The 21,114-nt window shown below is 43.4% G+C and overlaps 1 long non-coding RNA gene across 2 annotated transcripts in view; it reads left to right on the top strand.

The window, feature by feature from the left end:
* LOC117348037 overlaps positions 1-21,114 on the top strand; it is an 86,979-nt gene that overhangs the window by 31,035 nt on the left and 34,830 nt on the right. For both annotated transcript variants that reach the window (XR_004536895.1, XR_004536896.1), the window contains exon 2: positions 18,343-18,491. This is a non-coding gene — a long non-coding RNA (uncharacterized LOC117348037). The remainder of the gene's footprint in view (positions 1-18,342; positions 18,492-21,114) is intronic.

The raw sequence follows: 21,114 nt of genomic DNA, 5'->3' as shown, positions 1-21,114 counted from the left end.
GCTTGTTACCTCTGTATATAAAGTTCTAGAGATCAGTGTCCCAGAACCCTGAATGTATTGGGAGTGAGCAACCATGAATTTATTAGGGAGCTGCCGGGTACTTCCTAGTGACCTGGACTGGCCATTTTTTTAGAAACAGACTGATTATCCGACCCACCATGGCACATCTCATTTTCTTATGTTTTAATAATGTCATCTCATGTTCTTAAGGCTACTGATGAGATCATTTGGGTTTAATTACAACCCAAATGTCCCTGTGCTTTAGTGAGTGCTCGTCAATAAACAAAGCATGTCATTTTAGAAGACTTTCCCTCATCTTTTTTGTCTAAAAATGCAAATACATATCATCTGCCAGCAGTCACTGAGCTTTCATGACACATTATGCATGTACACAATGGGCACATTTATCAGAACTTAATTATACAGTTAAACTTTTCAGTTCTCTAAAATTGAACGTGTTGTCAGTGAAGAAGGAAAACGAACACTTTCAACACAATGGGCCAAGACATAGAAGGCTTTTGTTTTCAAATGTGAGCAAATCACGGTTTATGTGTTATCTCAGTCCCTGACAACCTTATTTTTCTAAGTTAAAATATAAGTGAGTTACAGAGCTGTACTGGGCACTCTTAGGCCACTATTACATTTTGCATAAAAGATCCCATTTTTATGTGGGTCTTACAGGCCAGTATCTTTACTAAAAGCCAATGTGAAGACACTGATTAAGATCTTAGAAACTAAACTAAACTAAAGCTTAATTTTTTAGACAGGGTCTTTAACCAGAAGGAGCTCGACTTGGTTTATAATAATGTACAGTAAGCATAATACATAGACAGAGAGAACAAAATGTAAACTAGAATGTCTTAGTTTCCAAAGTGTTTGGTCAACAAGAAAGATTTCAGGGCTTTTCGGAAAAGAACGAAGGGGCCTAAACTTCTAAGTGAAAGCGGTAACTCATTCCAGAGCTCAGTTAATTTGAAAATGAAAGAGTGGCTGAATCTCTTGAAAGTTCTATTTTTACCATTAAGGGGAGGAAATGTAAGTTTTTACTTTTTGTGAACTCTGGGCGAGATAAGATCTATGTACATTCCAACCTAAAGGAACCGAGATGGTAAAGATGCCGAATAAAATTTTAAATGCAATACAAACGCACTTAAATTGAATTCTAAGATACACTGGAAGACAATGTAATTCCTTGAGTAATGGGGTTACGTGATCAAATTTGTTCTTACCAAAAATGAGCGTGGCAGCAGTATTTTTCAAAAAATTCATCCAAATATCTTAACCCCTCCTCTTTTACCTCCAGAAGATTCATCTACCTTCAGATAACCTTCCCCCAAATGACCCACCTTAACACCTTCCAATTAAACAAATACCATCAATAGATTGTAACCTACCCTCTCTAACTGCATTCCATATGTATTTTTCATACAGTTCTTCACTGTCAGTTTAATTTCCATCCTATAAGTTCACATAGAATTTTTCTTTTTTCAACCATCTTTATTTTCTCTTCTTTATTAATTTCCAGGTACTTTAGTTAGATTGTGAGCCTTTGGGACAGTAAGGGAATTTTTTAAGTACCTTCTTACTTCTCATTTATAATCTTAATGTATATTTTCTTCAAACCGCTTAGAACCTAACGGATGTAGCGGTATATAAGAAATAAATTACATTACATTACATTACATATTTTATATCAACTAAAGCCTCTGCAAACTGACCTTTGAAAAACCCAGGTACATTGAGTTACAATAATCCAACCTTGACAAAATAATTGACTGACCCAATACAGAGAAGAGTTGCTGATGACAGAGCGCAGGAACTCGGTGTCCCCTTTCCGTCCCCACAAGTTTTGTCGCTGTCCCTGTCTAACTCCTCCTATTGATTTTAAAAGTATTTCCCTGTAACTTCATCGCGTATCCCCTAGTCTTTGTAATTTTTGATGGACTGAAAATTTGATCCACTTGTACCTGTTCTACTCCACTCAGGATTTTGTAGACTTCAATCGCATCTCCCCTTAGCCGTCTCTTTTCCAAGCTGAAGAGCCCTAACCTTTTTATCCCCATATGAGGTTTTACCATTTTCCCTTCTCTGGAAAAGACTTGTTCCACCACTTCTCTTTGGCTGCTCTATCCTTGGCCTACCTTTAATGCTTTTCTTCCACACTTTCATGGTTATGAAGTCTACTTCTGCAGACATAAGAACATAAGATGAAGGCACGCGTAAAGTTCAAATTTGCCTGTTTCTGCTTTAAAGCATTACACGGACTTGCCCCCAAATACATTACTGACCTTTTCTCCTTCTCAACCAACAGACACAAGAGAAGTTCACATTCCAACTTCGTTTCCCCCCCAGTGAGAGGTTGCAAACTGAAAAAAACACCATGAATTCCTTCTCTCACACCAAGCAGCATCATGGGGTAAAGACCTAGAACAATTACTTTCGCCCTCTACTTATGAGGAATTTAGGAAACGTCTAAAAACATACCTGTTCCTAAAACATCTTGACAACTGATCCACTTATCTCTTTCCTCTCAATAGCGACCTACTGTCCTTTTGATCACTTTTCTCCTCAACAATGAATTTCCTGTCTAATTACTTCTCTTTCTTCTTCCCCTCTTGAAGTCAGTCAATTTGTACCTTTGCTTAATCTTTTGTAAACCGCATAGAACTTCACGGTATTGCGGTATATAAGCTGTTATTATTATTATTATTAAGATTTGCCGCTGCTGAGTCAGACCAGTGGTCCATTGTGCCCAGCAGTCCGCTCACGCGGCGGCCCTTAGGTCAAAGACCAGTGCCCTATTTGAGTCTAGCCTTACTGGTGTATGCTCTGTTCCAGTAGGAACTTATCCAACTTTGTCTTGAGTCCCTGATGGGTGCTTTCCCCTATAACAGCCTCTGGAAGAGCGTTCCAGATTTCTACCACTCTCTGGGTGAAGAAGAACTTCTTTACGTTTGTACGGAATCTTTACCCTTCTAACTTTAGCAAGCGCCCTCTCATTCTCTTCACTTTGGAGAGGGTGAACAATCTCTCTTTCTCTACTAAGTCAATTCCCTTCAATATCTTGAATGTTTCGATCATGTCCCCAAACCTCCTGCTTATAAGGTTATAAAAAAGATGCTGGACCATAAACACAATCTATTAATTGGAGTAAAAATATAGAAATGAGAGCATATATATTCCAGTCTGTAAGTGTTGCATGCAGAATGCTTCTGACATCTGCCAGGTAGTGTATAATCAGTTTAATTGAGCAAGTACTTAATTATCCTCACTTGTGTGGCTAATAAAGGTTTTATTATGTAGTTAATTGAAGGCAAGCAGCTTTAATGAGCAGGTATTGATTGCAGTGTGTTTTTTTTAGCTTTCACAATTTTGTTTCTGCTTTCATTGTGTGGACGTACTACCTGCAGTCCAGCTGATTTACTGCAGTTCTGACTGTGCTTGGGAGAGCCTTCCATACCCAGTCAAAGGAGAGAGAAGACACTCGGGCTCATTGAACTATCATGCGCTCAATCCTTTTCTTTTTATATTTAGAATGCTCTAACCATGAACTCTGTTATCCGAATTTCCACAGTGTGCTGGAATGCCTCTTTTCACTTTATACAGATGGTGGAAAATCTTGTCAACTTTAATGGTCACTTGAGAAAATAGATTATAGAATCTTAGCATTAAATGCAAATTTTATCATTTTTAGCAATAATAATAATAACAGTTTATATAACGCAGGACCATGAAGTTCTATGCGGTTTACAATGGTTAAAAATGCTACAAATTAAGTAAAACTAACAAAGTACAAGCTAGTGATTAACAGCTCTAGAGATCTGTTATTGTGGAATAAGATTGTACAAATCAGCTACCTAAGTACTTCAGGAACAGATATGTTTTTAGGTGTCTCCTAAATTCCCTATAAGTATTAGTAAGCATATGACTCAAACTATACCATATTGTTTCTTATACCCTGCAATTGTCTGCTAGGGATTATTGCAGCTTCTGGGTGTATGCCTTTGAGTTGACCACCAACCCATGGCTGCATGTACAGTGAGGAATCCTCCCTGTGATGTTTAAAGGCAGAGTACAGGACTGGTTTGCCATTGCCTTCTCCTGTGCAGTGTGTGGCTCCACTATGTTGCTGCTGCCCAACACAGGGCCTGAAGTCTACAGCACCTGGTATTCCCAGATGGTCTCCTATCCAGGTATTAGCCAGGCCTGACCTTGCTTTGCTTCCAATAGCAAGAGCAGGCCTACCCAGAACACCGGCTTACTGTGGCTTATATAAGATTAATTAGGATTCATAACAGCAACATCAAGGATGCTACTGTTTAGAAGCCTCCCATTATCGTGGTCAGACCATCTGCTCTTAACATTTGATGATAATTCCACTATTGTCATTGGTTTCTCCATTGTCATTAATTAATACCCACCGTTCCCGTAAGTTTATGTCTATGTTTATTGAGAGCTTGTAGTCAATTCAGTTACATCGTTTAGTTCCAAATGCCTGTCTTCCTTTTTCTAGTTCCTTCCTGGTAGATTTTCCTCTTCTTGTCTGTGGAAGATCAAGCTATTAGTATAAATTCATTAACTATAAATTCAGCTGATTGCTTGCACATGGAGGCAAAGCCTTATTATGAATTGATTACTGGCTAAAAGATAGAAAACAGAGAGTAGGTCTAAATAATCTGTTTTCACAATGAAGAAAGTTGAACAGTCCACTGCCCCAAGGATATATGCCAGGGCCAATGCTTTTTAAAATATTTATCTATGATCTGGAAAAGGAACCAAGTGAGGTGCAGAAGAAACTAAATTGGTCAAGATGTAAGATCAGGAGCCGATTGTAAGGAATTTCAGGGGAAACTTACAATTCAGGGGAACTGGACATCTGAATAACAAATGAAATATAATGTGGACATATGTTAAATAATTTCCTTAGGGAAGCACAATTCAAACTATAGGACCATGATGCTGGGTTCTATGTTGGGGAGTCACTACCCTAAAGGTATCTTGGAGTCATTGTGGACAATATGTTGAAATCCTTAGCTCAATGTGCTACTGCTGTAAAAAAAAAAAAAAAAACCCACAACCAGTGGCGTACCTAGGGTATGTGGCACCCGGGGCCCATCATTTTTTGACACCCCCCCCCCCCTCATGTAAAATTTTTTTTTTTTTTTTTGCAATAACCATGAAATGGAATAAATGGTCAGAATAGAAACAGGCAGTGAAAATTTTCTTTTTTTTTTTTTTTTTTTCAAAGTATTTTTATTGAGAATGGCAAAAGGTCCAGACAAGCAACCATGGTCTGTACAGAAACTTATACATTATCAAAAAGAACACAGAATGAGAGTAACAGCAACAACAAGCATGAACAAGCCTCTCCCAAGAGAAAATTGCCAATGAGAGGCATAGCAATACACAACAAAAGGCCAAAACTTGGGGCAAGCAAACAAATCCCACCCCAGAACCCACAAGAATAATAAGCCGGACTAGACCCTCAGCCATATTTTATAATGAAAAAAACCCCCACAAGCAACAACACCCAGACCGCTCACCAGACACACCAATCCGCACAACAAGCACCCAAGAAACACCCAGCCACCACCCAGACAAAACTACCAGACACACCTACCCCACCAAGCCCAGACCCAACCCCCCCTCCCCAGAGAGTGCAAGCGCAAAGTGGACCGTGAAAAGGGCAGCTGCAGAAGTGGAAAGCCCCAGATAAGTAGGTTAGCTAAAGAAAGCCCACAGATAGAAGAAATCAGGATAACAGAAGTTCCAACAAATGCTCCCACAGAAAATTTTCTTTTATTGAACCTCATTTATGTAACCATTATTCCAAACATAACATAACATAAATTATGTCTGAATTGTCATGACATCAGAAGTACATATGGAGTAGTTGCAGGTGATGCTTGGGACAGTTCTGATTATGTTAGTTTGGTTTTATGTGTTTTTTTAATAGAAGGGTTTTTATTTCTTTTTTTAAGGTTTTGTAGTTTGTGGTCGAGGTCAATAGGTTGTAGAGTTGGGGGTCAAGTGTTGCAGCTCGAATGGCTAGGAGGTTGTCGAACAGTTTTTTTCTTTTGACGTTTTTGGTTGGAGGGTGTGTGAATGGTGCGTGAGTTCTCCTATGTCTGTTTGAAGTGGATTGAATTATTTAGCTGAAGAAATTAGTTACCCCCCCCCATTCCACACACATTAATTCTCTTCCATTTTTGTTCCCATTATAAAAAAAACACTGATAAGTTCCCAGGAAAAAAATACATTAAAATAAGAAGTGAAAACAAAGGCCCCTACAGATGAGAACATAACATAAGAATAGCCTAACTGGGTCACACCAATGGTCCATCATGCCCAGTAGCCCATTCTCATGGTAGCCAATAGTGCTGCCCGATTCAGAGAAAAATATTTCATTCTATCCGATTCACCCTGTTGAATCGATTTTTCGATTAGATTCACTGTTAATGACACCGCTTTTTAAGTTTAAACAAAGTATAACAATAAATTTCACAACAACAATAAATTTCACAAAGTACTTTAAAAAAAAAAAATCACATTTTTCCATTAAAGCAGTTCTGGAGACATTTGCTTGAACAGTCTTTTTTCCCAGTCCATAAGCAAGCAATATGAAAAAGATTTCCTTAATTATCTACTCAAACATTTTTGCTATTTACTTTCATTGTACCTAGACTATTATTCAGTAGAAAAAATTTAGTTTGTTCAATCAAGCAGAACATTCACTCATAGAAGTCCAATGTCCACACAGGATTTGATTGAACAAACAAATTTTTTCTACTGAATAATAGTTTAGGTATACTGAATAGCAAAAATGTTAAAGCCACACAGAAAAGCAGTAAAAGTCAATAGGTTCTCCAAGTGGGAACAACTGAGTGCACCAATCCAGGGCAAGCAGACGCTTCCCCCATGTCTTAATAACAGACAATGGACTTTTCCTCCAGGAATTTGTCCAAACCTTTCTTAAAACCAGCTACGCTATCTACTTTTAACATAACTTCTGGCCACTTCATTTTTAAGCTTAGATCTTTCCTTCCAAACAGAGACCTTGCTAGATGTCAAATACAGCACAAGGTAACTTCACATGGACTTAACTGTGCAGGAAATGAATCTCCTCATACACCCACCATATAGTGCAAAAATGTGCAAAGGTCTGTTTTTTTCTTTCGATCACTACATAGCCTAATGCCACACAAGCAGCGCTGTTACAAACATATTCTGAAGGTCAATGCTAAGGTTGACAAAGTTTCCTTCCTTGGACCAGAAGGAGATACTGACAAACCACTGGAAGAGATTCTAAAACAACTACCCAGAAATAACACCCAAAGACCCACTCAGTGTGTGAACCAGTTGAGTGGAGTGGACTAACTGGGGGTGGAAATGGGCCCAGAGTTTGCTCAGCAGAATTTCCCAGACTACCTCTTCCTCTCAACACACTGACATGCTACCACCACCACCAACACTAGGAACACCTCACCGAGTATGCCAGCAATGCTTATAAACTTTATAAAACACATTATTATATTTTCTTATAAAGCATATATTTTAACTGAACTCAGCCTTGCCATTCACAAAAATAGAAAAGTTCCCATTTCAAGCTGTCTCATGTACACTTTTCAAATCTAACATATTGTAATCACAAAACAGAAAATAAAATTATTTTTTCTACCTTTTGTTCTCTGATCAATATTCAAATCTTGTTGGTCCCAGGCTCTTGTTGTCTTGCTTGCCAGGGTCTCCTTTCTCCGTGCTAACCATCCGTCTGCCATCTCTGTTCTCCCCTTCCGTTTCCCTTCCCTCTCCCGGAGATCTGGCATCTTTCCTTTTTTTTGTCTCCATCCACAGATTCACCTTTTCTCAACTCCCCACCACCCCAGGATCCACCATCTCTCCCTTTCTGTTCCCAACTATCCTCCTATCCAGTATCTCTATCCCCCCTCCACACCATCCCCTGTTTCCAAGTTCTCTCCCTTTCTGTTCCTTCCCTCCCTAAATCCCATTATGCACCATCTCTCTCCCACTCCTCTGTTTTTAGACCCATTATTTCTAACCCCCAAAGTCTGGCATATGCACGTATCTTTGAACCCCCCCTTCCCTCTCTCCCTCTGTGTACTTTTACACCAGGACCCCCCTCCCCCGAAGGTCTGTCCCCCCTCCGAAGGGCTACACCCCACCCCTGAAGACCTGCACCCCCCGAAGGACTTTACCTCCCACCCGAAGGTCTGTCCCCCTCTGAAGGCCTAAACCCCACCCCTGAAGGCCTGCACCCTCCCCGAAGGATTGTACCCCCCACCCGAAGGTCTGTCCCTCCCTGAAGGCCTGCACCCATCCCGAAGGCCTGCACCCACCCCGAATGCCTGCACCCACCCCGAAGGCCTGCACCCACCCCGAAGGCCTGCACCCCCGAAGGCCTGTCCCCCCCCTTGAAGGCCTGACCCCCCCTTGAAGGCCTGCCTGCTTGTCCCCCCTTGAAGGCCTATCCCCCCTTAAAGGTCTGCCTGTCCCACCCCCTTGTAGGCCTGTCCCCCCTTAAAGGTCTGCCTGTCCCACCCCCTTGTAGGCCTGTCCCCCCCTTGAAGGCCTGACCCCCCCCTTGAAGGCCTGCCTGCTTGTCCCCCCTTGAAGGCCTGTCCCCCCCCTTGAAGGTTGGCACCCCCCCAAAGGCCTGCACCCCCTTGTAGGCCTGTCCCCCCCTTGAAGGCCTGCCTGCTTGTCCCCCCTTGAAGGCCTGTCCCCCCCCTTGAAGGCCTGCACCCCCCCTTGAAGGTTGGCACCCCCCCAAAGGCCTGCACCCCCTTGAAGGCCTGCACCCCCTTGAAGGTCGGCACCCCCCCCTGAAGGCATGCCCCCCCCCTGAAGGCCTGTCCCCCCTTGAAGGCCTGTCCCCCCCCCTTGTAGGCCTGCACCCCCTTGTAGGCCTGTCCCCCCCCCCTTGTAGGCCTGTCCCCCCCTTGAAGGCCTGCCTGCCTGTCCCCCCCTTGAAGGCCTGCACCCCCTTGAAGGTCTGCACCCCCCCCGAAGACCTGCACCCCCCCTTGAAGGCCTGCCTGCCTGCCTGTCACCCCCCTCCCCCTTGAAAGTCTGCCTGCCCGCCCGCCCGCCCCACCCTGAAGGCCTGATGCCCCGACCCACCCCGAAGAACCATTCGCCCCCCTGGCCTCCCCGCACTACCTATGAAGCAGCCGCAGCAGGATCGCGACGTCAGCTATATTTGCGCTACTTAGGAGCTGCTTCCTGCGTCGCGGTCCCGCCCCCTCCTCTGACGTCAGAGGAGGGACGGGACCGCGGCGCAGGAAGCAGCGCCCAAGCAGCTGAGGGATTGCTGACGTCGCGATCCTGCTGCGGGCTGCTTCATAGGTGTGCTGGAAGGTCAGTGGGGCGAGCGGGTCCTTCGGGCGTGGGGGGGGGACTGAGCGGCAAGGCCGGGAACACCCCCTCAGGGCTGGTACCCGGGGCGGCCCGCCCCCCCCCGCACCCCCCTAGGTACGCCACTGCACCGAACCAAACTGATAGAAGGAGAATGAGCTTCTTCAGGGATCTGACCCAGTTCTAATACCTCTCCGTCTCCGTGCCGACCGACCCCCTCAAGGACCGACCCTTGGAAACATGTTTTCAGGCTTGGAATCCAGTTAAAAGGCAATAGACGCTCTGTCTATACCTGGGACCAAACTGAAAGAAATTTGTCCAGCCCTGGCAAGTTCAAACCCAACTCAAACCAAATTCTGCACTCCTGGGGAAGGGGGAGGTTTTGCTTCTGAGAAAGTGCTCCTTAGTACATCAGAATCTCTGTCTGCTTCTTGGCACCAGCACTGGAGAAATAATGAGACGCCCTACTTTCTTTCTGCATGTGAAGCCATCGGGAGGGGGGGGGGGGTGTTTGTGAGTACCAGAAGGCACTGCGAGGAAGGAACGGGGTATATTAGTAGATCTGTGTGTGATGGAGGGCACTAGGGCCAGCAGGAGTGAGGTACATAGTTAGAGCTGTAGAGGGGGGGGGGGGGAGAAGGAGGGTGTCCCTATTGCAAGGGAGGAGTGAGGTTTTCCCTCGCCTTTTCTTCAGTCCTAAAGTTCACATTTTCTGGCTTTGGCTGCCTTCAGCAGTCATGCGACCGGGTAACAAAGCCCCCCTGACCCTGCACGCTGTCTGATTCGGCTGCTGTTGAACAGTTTGCGTGCCGGAACCCTTCTCAGGCTGAGTGGAATTTGGGTTATGAGCTGCAGGGAGTGGTTGTGAATTTCTCCGTGAGAACCTTGTGCATCCTCCTCCAGCTTGAGTTCCGATCCTCCCCGAGGCTGACGTATTTCCTGTTGCCTCAGCTTTCAACAGCAATCTGACCTGGAGGAGGGGAGAACAAGGCCTGGGAATGCATTTATCTGAGTTTGGGGTTTAGGTTTCTGCCACTTGGTGCTGAATGTAAGACGCGCGCACGAGGACGCGCACGCGTAGACGTCCGCACGTAGACGCCCGCACTAGACGTCCCCACGTAGACGTCCGCACTAGACGTCCCCACGTAGACGTCCGCACTAGACGTCCGCACTAGACGTCCCCACGTAGACGTCCCCACGTAGACGTCCGCACTAGACGTCCGCACTAGACGTCCCCACGTAGACGTCCGCACTAGACGTCTAGTGCGGGCGTCTAGTGCGGACGTCTACGTGGGGACGTCTAGTGCGGACGTCTAGTGGGGACGTCTAGTGCGGGCGTCTACGTGGGGACGTCTAGTGGGGACGTCTAGTGGGGACGTCTAGTGGGGACGTCTACGTGGGGACGTCTAGTGCGGGCGTCTAGTGCGGACGTCTAGTGGGGACGTCTATTGCGGACGTCTATTGCGGACGTCTAGTGGGGACGTCTAGTGCGGACGTCTATTGCGGACGTCTAGTGGGGACGTCTATTGCGGACGTCTAGTGGGGACGTCTAGTGCGGACGTCTATTGCGGACGTCTAGTGGGGACGTCTAGTGCGGACGTCTAGTGGGGACGTCTAGTGCGGACGTCTAGTGGGGACGTCTAGTGGGGACGTCTAGTGCGGGCGTCTAGTGGGGACGTCTAGTGGGGACGTCTATTGCGGACGTCTAGTGGGGACGTCTATTGCGGACGTCTAGTGGGGACGTCTATTGCGGACGTCTAGTGGGGACGTCTATTGCGGACGTCTAGTGGGGACGTCTAGTGGGGACGTCTAGTGCGGACGTCTACGTGGGGACGTCTAGTGCGGGCGTCTAGTGCGGACTCAAGCTGGAGGAGGATGCACAAGGTTCTCACGGAGAAATTCACAACCACTCCCTGCAGCTCATAACCCAAATTCCACTCAGCCTGAGAAGGGTTCCGGCACGCAAACTGTTCAACAGCAGCCGAATCAGACAGCGTGCAGGGTCAGGGGGGCTTTGTTACCCGGTCGCATGACTGCTGAAGGCAGCCAAAGCCAGAAAATGTGAACTTTAGGACTGAAGAAAAGGCGAGGGAAAACCTCACTCCTCCCTTGCAATAGGGACACCCTCCTTCTCCCCCCCCCCCTCTACAGCTCTAACTATGTACCTCACTCCTGCTGGCCCTAGTGCCCTCCATCACACACAGATCTACTAATATACCCCGTTCCTTCCTCGCAGTGCCTTCTGGTACTCACAAACACCCCCCCCCCTCCAGATGGCTTCACATGCAGAAAGAAAGTAGGGCGTCTCATTATTTCTCCAGTGCTGGTGCCAAGAAGCAGACAGAGATTCTGATGTACTAAGGAGCACTTTCTCAGAAGCAAAACCTCCCCCTTCCCCAGGAGTGCAGAATTTGGTTTGAGTTGGGTTTGAACTTGCCAGGGCTGGACAAATTTCTTTCAGTTTGGTCCCAGATATAGACAGAGCGTCTATTGCCTTTTAACTGGATTCCAAGCCTGAAAACATGTTTCCGGGGGTCGGTCGGCACGGAGACGGAGAGGTATTAGAACTGGGTCAGATCCCCGACCCACCCCGAAGGACCATTCGCCCCCCTGGCCTCCCCGCACTACCTATGAAGCAGCCGCAGCAGGATCGCGACGTCAGCTATATTTGCGCTACTTAGGAGCTGCTTCCTGCGTCGCGGTCCCGCCCCCTCCTCTGACGTCAGAGGAAGCAGCGCCCAAGCAGCTGAGGGATTGCTGACGTCGCGATCCTGCTGCGGGCTGCTTCATAGGTGTGCTGGAAGGTCAGTGGGGCGAGCGGTCCTTCGGGCGTGGGGGGGGACTGAGCGGCAAGGCCGGGAACACCCCCTCAGGGCTGGTACCCGGGGCGGCCCGCCCCCCCCTAGGTACGCCACTGCCCACAACAAAAAACCATAAGCTGGGTTTTACTAAATGGCAGTAGAGGTTTCTATAGCAAGCCAATGAGTTAATAAATGCGCTGATGTTCATAGAATTCCCATGAGCATCGGAGCATTTACCTCACTGGCCCATGGTAGAAAACTCTACCGTCATTTAGTAAAAGAAGACCATAGAATGCTAGTTATTACATAACATGACATAACATGAAACCAAATTTTATACCGTGTTACCGTTAAGTTCTATGCAGTTAAAAAAAAGAATTAGTGTACACAGTGAAGAAACTGTATCAGTTATCAAAATGATCTAATGAACAGATATGTTTTTAAAGTTTAGAAGAGAAAATGGAGAATGGAGAATAAACCAAGGCCTTTTCTAATAATCCATAGGGTTGTCCAGAAAAACCTAAAGCAGGACAAACTATGGAAATTGAAGCTTTTCCCATGAATTTAATTGTGCTTGATCGGAAAAAATTAAAAAAGAAATTTTAAGAGCCCATCCTCAAAGCCACCAATTACATACGAGAAGCTCTGTTTCTCTTAAAATGTGTTATTATTTTTGCTTAATGGAGCAAATATTTGGTATTATAGCTATAATATTTATGTTTTCACACTCAGCAATGATACATTGATAAAAAGACATTTTTATGTCATCTGTTTTATTGAAAAAGAACAATAGATCAGTACAGAAATAACACTAGAGTTTCCAATATGCTTATTATAACAAGTGGGGTCGGATTTCTTAGAACCCCACTAATACAATGTTACAACCATCAAATAATCATATAAAGACATTTTATGCAAAGCATCTAGCACAGTGGTCTCAAACTCGCGGCCCGGGGGCCACATGCGGCCCGCCAGGTACTATTTTGAGGCTCTCGGTATGTTTATCATAATCACAAAAGTAAAGTAAAACAGTTTCTTGATCATATGTCTCTTTAGCTATAAATTGCAATATTATTATTAAGACTTAGGGCTCCTTTTACAAAGGCGCGCCAGCGGTTTTAGCACGCTTTTAGGGCGCACTAAAATGCCACGTGTGCTAGCCGCTACCGCCTCCTTTTAAGCAGGCGGTAATTTTTCAGCTATCAATCGCACTCTAGCACGCGCTAATTGTGTGCGTGTGCTAAAAACGCTAGCGCGCCTTAGTAAAAGGAGCCCTTTGTCAAAAGGAAAGATTTATAAACTATAGTTTTTTACCTCATGCAAAATTGTCAATTCTTTAATATTAACTATTTTTTTCTGAGGCCCTCCAAGTACCTACAAATCCAAAATGTGGCCCTGCAAAGGGTTTGAGTTTGAGACCACTGGCTTAACTGTAACCATGACATCCTGTTTGTCTTTGGGAAGCAGAGCTCAGCTTGTGATGTCACAATGCCTCATTCCACCAATAAGAGCCAGCCTCATCAGTGATGTCACAATGGCTTGATTGTCCTGTTCTCCCCTCTGGCCTCCAACCCAGCCAGCTGATTAACCGTTCCCCTTAACTCAGTGGTCTCAAACGCTTTAATAAGAAATTAACTATTTTTTTCTGAGGCCCTCCAAGTACCTATAAATCGAAAATGTGGCCCTGATCTAGCAGTAGTTTATTAAATGAACCTTCAATATCTTTACTTTATTGTGGAAAATAACATAAATTGAACATCCTTCTGTAATAGCTAAACACATTCACTTTGGTGTAGTCATCTATCAATCGCGCTCCAAACACTCCAGCATTCTGGGGCTGATTGTGGAAGTGGTTCCTACTGTGGCACGTGTCTGCAAAATGGGCATACAGAGATATGTGGCAATGTACCTTCACATCATTCCATCAGCATTCCCCTCAGTTCGTTTTATTCACCTCATTCCCCTCCATTCATTTTATGTCCATTACCATTTATTATGGATTGCAATTAATAATGACTTTATCACATTTTCCATAATATAATACCACCTGTATGTTATTCATCATCTTATTCTTATTTTTAGCACATCGCATTTCACAGTCCTTCCAACCAATCACCATGGTTCACCCTCACTTTCATTACATCATTATCACTATTTTCTATAGTTTACCCATATACTTACATTGCCACATATCTCCATAGGACCCCAGAGGAAGGTTGTTATTTCCGAAACATGGACTGTGTCGGGTCCACACTACATATCTGTACTGTGGTATATATGGAAATGATTCATTGATCTGCATTACTTTCAGTGTGAAGACTTTTAATAAACTTGTAATCAAGATCATCGATTCCACAGTACTGTTTCTTTGTCTTGGTTTTACGTGTCAATCACTGACAGGCGTCACTTCCAGAATCAGTGATGTCACAATGGCTTGATTGTCTTGTACTTGGCTCACATACGAACATAAGGATTGCCATACTGGGTCAGACCAATGGTCCATCTAGCTCAGTATTCTAATTCCAACAGTGAGCAAGTACCTGGCAGAAACCCGAAGAGTAGCAACATTCCAGAGCTCAGAATGTGATGTCATAATGCCTCATTCCACCAATCCCTAAGAGCCATCCTCATCAGTGATTTTACAGTGACTAGACTGTCCTATACTGGGAGGTCACGTGATGCCAGCCTCCAGTACGGCATGTGCACCAAGAATGATTAATCAGCTTTCAGCCAGCTTCAAGAACAGGAAGACTCAGTGCACATCCAAACTCTTTGCTAATTATTTACAGAACATAAATAGATTCATTTTCAACTTCTTTTGTAATTAGACTGGATCCAAAACCAGAAAGCTATTTCTTACTAATGTTCTAAGACTCTTAATAGCTTTGTTTATAGAGTCCAATTACTCTTAAGAACTGTTCAGCTCCATGATTTTAATGGTAGAAGGAAAGCTTCTAAATGACATTATTGCTAGGCAGTCTTTCTCTTTCTCAAGTAAAGTTCATTACTGCAGAAATTAAATAAGATTCTTTAGTATAAATATGGGTGCTCTTAAAAGCCATTGTGACATCACTGATGAGGTTGGCTCTTAGACATTGGTGGAATGAGGCATTATGACATCACAATCTCAGCTCTGGTTACCAGAGACTCAAATTCATCACACTATGAAGTGAAGTTATTACCATAGGCTACCATTAAGATTTGTCATTTTACCACTAACTCATGCTATTATACCACAGGTCCCATTTTATGAAATGAGATTATAGGGACACGGACTTAGCGTGTTCTAATGTTGGACTTTCCAGCACATCAAGCCCTGGGTTGCCAGAGCTTTAAAGTAGGATTGTTGTTTTGTGTTTTGTGGGGTTTTTTTGTAGGTTGTGTTAGTAATATTCTTTATTTTATTTTTATTTGTTCATTTTTCTATACCGTTCTCCCAGGAGAGCTCAGAACGGTTTACATGTATATTCAGGTACTCAAGCATTTTTCCCTGTCTGTCCCGGTGGGCTCACATTCTATCTAATGTACCTGGGGCAATGGGGGGGGGATTAAGTGACTTGCCCAGGGTCACAAGGAGTAGCGTGGGTTTGAACTCGCAACCCCAGGGTGCTGAAGCTGTAGCTTTAACCCCTGCGCCACACTCTTCCATTATCACCTTCATAAAAAAAATGCGAACGCACTTAAGGCCATGTTCTGTTAATGATGCCTACATTTGTAGGTGTCTAGATGTGTTAATCACACAGGCATCGTTGACAGAATTGTGCCTAGTGATACTTAAACTGTGTTTAGGCACCACTACGCATCTTTAACTTTAGTCGTCCCTATTTAGGCCAGGGTTTACCTTTAAAAAATGCCCCTGATTTGCCCACAACCACGCCCAATTGACGGTAAGCACCCAGAGATAGACACCTACCATTTAGAGAATTATGCCTATTGACTTAGGCACCTACACCCAATTAAATGTTTATTTTTAATTATGATCGAAGCCAATCATAATTGAAGCCAATTAGGCCAATTTAGGCACTTCTTGTAGAATTTTCCCATTACTGCCTCCTATTTAGGAGATGCTAAGTGCTCTGCTCAAGACATGCCCCTTCTAAAAAATATTTTTTAAAAATAATGATCACATGCTTAGTGCAAGCAAATAAGCAAAATACCATAAAACACTTTAACGTGTTTTGTGATAGCCTGTTTTCCCCATACTAAGTGTGCGTTTAATGTCCTTTAGTAAAATGGCCCTTTAGTTACTAATAACTGGGGTTAACAGTAAAATAATGTCTTAATAGTAATCCACATGGATAACGCTTTGAAGTCACTACAATCAACTAAGAACGTGGATATATATCACCATTCAGTCTATTCAGCATCCAATATACAGAGCCATATTAATTGATCACAAATGTCTAAAAAAAAGTGGAGAAAAAGCCTAAGTCCCTCTTAAAATGGAGGACTGACTCACATTCAGTCATAGACATAAAAAAAACTCTACTATTTCAAGCACACGTGTATATTGGATATTGAATGGAGTGAATGGTGATATATATCTAAATTCGTGGTTGATAGTAGTAATTGAAATCATCCATTATTATACTGTTGCCTAATGCCAGCTTTCCTAATCTCTGAAAACATTTCTTCATCTGTGTGGGACACTAGGCTGGTTTGGCAGGCTAGCCTGGCTTGCTAGGAGCAATTAGTACACAAATACCTTTTACAGAAACAATAAAATACTGTACTTTGCTTTATTGATTGCCTCACACCAACCAAAGAATATAGCCATGACTTCACCTCAGCCAGCTGCTACAGGCATCGGTCTGTTTTCCCAAAGTCTACCTCTGCCTATGTCTACAGAAAACTTTAGAGTTCCTCTTTCTCCCTCAGGGACCTCTCTAGAATGAACCTAGCGGGGGTAGAAGTATCCCTCTCTGTCTGGGTCCAATCCCTGTGACTCAGCAACTATTCCACCTTCGCTGAGGTAACTCTGTCTGCTCTAAGCTGCTGAGCTCAGTGCATCCCAGGATTTGTAGTTTTTTCTTTCTGATTAGCACCCCCTGCTGCCCGGAAGTATAATATTTGCATGGGTGAGATAAAATCCCTTAATCTGCCACAATCTGTTTGCTCATTCTGTCCCAGTGGACAGTAGTATAACCCTACCTGTATATTCCTTCCTTTCACACATGGAATTTCTATCCATATGGAATCTACATGTAGAATGTTTTGTTTGATTCAATTCCCTCTTTAACATATAACGCAACCCCCTCCCTCCAATTTGATCTTCTCTATCCTTGTGATATAATTTGTACCCAGGTAACACAGTGTCCCATTGATTGTCCTCCTTCAACCAGGTCTCTGAGATGCCTATTATATCTACCTCATTATTAAGTGCTATATAGTCTAACTCTCCTATTTTATTTTTAAGCTTCTAGCATTTGTGTACAGACACTTCAAATTGTGTTTTTTGGAGGGTTTTTTTTGGGGTTTTTTTTGCATCTACAGCCTGCTGAGATGATGACAGAGTTTATTTCAGTCCTTTACTCTGCCTTCCTTTTAAACACTCCTGGCTTTCTTTCACCATTTTTGAAATCTCCTATTGGGACGCCCTAAATATCCTGTTTCAATCCTTCAAGGATACTCCACACCAAACCATACACTCCAGGGTGACTGTCGGTTTTCCCCTTCTCAGTTTAAAAGCTGCTCTATCTCTTTTAAAACATTAGTACTAGCAGCTTGGTTCCATCCTTTCATAATAGGCTTCCCCTTTCCCAGAAGGTTGCACAGTTCCTAACAAATCTAAATCCCTCATCCCTGCACCATCGTCGCAACCATGCATTGCGAAATTGGAGCTTTGCCTGCCTCTTGGGTCCTGCATGTGGAACTGGGAGCATGACTGAAAATGCTACCCTAGAGAATCTAGATTTCAGCTTTCTACCTAAGAGCCTAAATTTAGCTTCCAGAACCTTCCTCCCACATTTTCCTTTGTCATTGGTACTTACATGTACCATGACAGCTGGCTCCTGTCTATCTACATGATGTGTGAGGTCCGCCATCTTCTTACCAAACAGGCAAGTGACCAGGCAATCCTCACACCCACTAGCCACCCAGATATCTATATGCCTAATGATTGAATCACTAACTACAACAGCTGTCCTAACCCTTCCCTCCTGAACAGAAGCTCCTGAAGATACATCCTCAGTGCAAGAGACTATTGTATCCCCTGGTGGACAGGTTCTGGCTACAGGATTATTTCCTACTTCCAGGCACATATTGACAGGCACAGGGGCTGCCAGACTGGAGATGGGACTTCTCTACAACATCCATGTAAGTCTCCTCTATGTACTTCTCTGTCTCTGTCAGCTCCTCCAAGTATGCTACTCTAGCCTCAAGGAATAGACTTGTTCTCTGAGAGCTAGGAGCACATACACATAACTTCTCACCAACTGGGCAAATATCATACATGTGGCACTCAGTGCAAAAGACTGGAGAGCACCTCGCTTGCTGCTGGATTACTGTCTGCATCTTATTATTGAGCTGATTAAATAAACACTAGTAAGGTACTGTGAATATGTTAGACTAGGATTATATAGCCTTAGGATATATTGTATGCTTTATTTAGTGTTTGATTCTTAGCAAGTAATGGAATATAGTAAGAATATTTAATAAAGAGTTCTCCTTTTGACCTAATTAGAATAATTGACTATAAACTAAGGGCTTGTTTTAGAAAAACGTGTTAGCGCGGCAACAGCCCCGAAGCCCTTTAAATCTCTATGGGCTTCAGGGCCGTTACCGCGCTGCAGCCGCTAGTGCGGCTTTGTAAAACAAGCCCTAAGACTATAAGTAAAGAAATGAGCTAGCGGTGGGCGGGAATGAATACTAAGGAAAGTTCAAGTTTAAAAACTGTAACACCATATAGGGCTTTTATGTTATGAAGACTAGCTAAGTAAAGTTTGATCTTTTAAGATCTAAACCAGGGGTCTCAAAGTCCCTCCTTGGGGGGCCACAGTCCAGTCGGGTTTTCAGGATTTCCCCAATGAATATGCATGAGATCTTTGTGCATGCACTGCTTTCAATGCATATTCATTGGGGAAATCCTGAAAACCCAAATGGATTGCGGCCCTCAAGGAGAGACTTTGAGACCCCTGATCTAAACCGTCTATATAAAGGAACCTACAATTTAGCTTTTATCCTCAAATTATCAAAGCTCAGAGGAAAATAATGTATACTTACCCAAAACAAGATAAACAGAATCCATTTCTATGAACCTACTTGTCCTTACGAATTTAAGACAGATAGACCTCAATGTGTTGCTAGAAACTGATTATTATTATTTTTTTTTTAGAAAAGCTATATTGGTATTTGACTAAATAAAGAACCCTTTTCTACAGGGCATTAGAATCAATGCAGGACTCTCCCCCATGCTAAGCCCAGATTCAATGTGGTACTTTTAAAAACATTTTCTTTTCTTTTTTGCAAGCCATGTACTTGTCATACTTCTCTCCTTGCTGTTCAGAACTCTATGATCAATTCGATATGTCACCACTTGTAACTACTCTCGCCTTGCTGTTTGCAACTCTATGATCAATTTGATATGTAACCACCTGTAATCTCTGTCTAACTAATGTGAACCGCCTAGAACTCTTCGGGGTATGGCGGTATACAAAAATAAAGTTATTATTATTATTATTATTAGCATACAGCACTGCAAAACGTTTAATGCAGGAACATTTAGGCCTTGATTCTATAAAAGGCTCTGATTCTATCAAAGATGCCTATAGTTAGGCACCTAGATTAGCATGCCTAGCTGATCTTGGCGCCCAACTTAATGTTTTTAATTGGCTTAATCAGCGTGTGCAAATTTGGGAGCACGACCAATTTGTGTGTGCAATTTAATTGACGAATGAGTCAATTAGCACCGATAATTGGGTGATTCCAATCAATTATTGGTATTAATTGGCAACAATTTGAATTACTGCATGCATCTTGCTTGGAACTATTCTGTACAGACATGTGCGTGACTTTTTTTTAGCATGTAACTGAAAAGCAGGGGCATTCGCTAAAGATGTATGCAATATTATAGAATTCGGGGATCTGCACCTAATTTACATGTGAGGATTTGTACCATGTTTTAGTTGGTATAAATCATCACGCCCAAAATGGAGCACGGATCCTGGTGCTAAACTGTTTATAGAATAGCGCTCAGCACTTATTTTTTTTCAGCACCCAAATTTGGATGCCATTTATTGAATAATCAAGACAAAAAAACTCCAAAAAGTCTGCCAGAAAAACTTAGCAAGATACCAAATAAAGAGGCAGTAAAGATCAATTGGTTCTCGAAGAGACTGTTGACTATCTAAACACACATGAGCACACAACAGTAAACTCCACAAGGTGATTGAACTAATAAATAATATAATTTAGTAAAGGAGTGCCCTCAGTGTGATAAAGCAGCGAAAGGAGCAGTGCTCCTGCACTCAAATCATGAGACAAGGACAACCTGCCCCCACACCATCATAGGGCACTTCCAAGGTATGTGAAATAAATCAAAAGGTGCATAAGGTGCAAAAAATAAAGCACAAAGCAACACACACGAGTGAAGACAGGCAACAGTCTCTAAGAGAACCTCCCCCAGAAAGACAACTCCCACAAGAATCAAAAATCAAAAACGCCAACTTAGCTGAGTTTGAGAGATGAAACGAACTCCCAAAAGCAAGAAAGTTCGCCAAAAAGGTATTGAATTTATTGAATAATGTCATAATGCTTAGTTTACTTACAGGTGTAACTTAATTTTGATTATTCTGACATGCATTAGGGGTGCGTATGTGTAGGGTGCCAAGTTATAGAATTGTCTTTTTAGTGCCCCAGGCTCACAAAGCCCCCCCTTTATAAATCCAGATTTAATAATAGCCAAATTTTCTTCCAGGCACATATTGACAGGTTCCCTTGA

The sequence above is a fragment of the Geotrypetes seraphini genome, chromosome 14, assembly GCF_902459505.1.
Source record: "Geotrypetes seraphini chromosome 14, aGeoSer1.1, whole genome shotgun sequence".
NCBI classification, from domain to species: Eukaryota; Metazoa; Chordata; class Amphibia; order Gymnophiona; family Dermophiidae; genus Geotrypetes; species Geotrypetes seraphini.
This window is presented reverse-complemented; position numbering and strand designations above follow the sequence as displayed.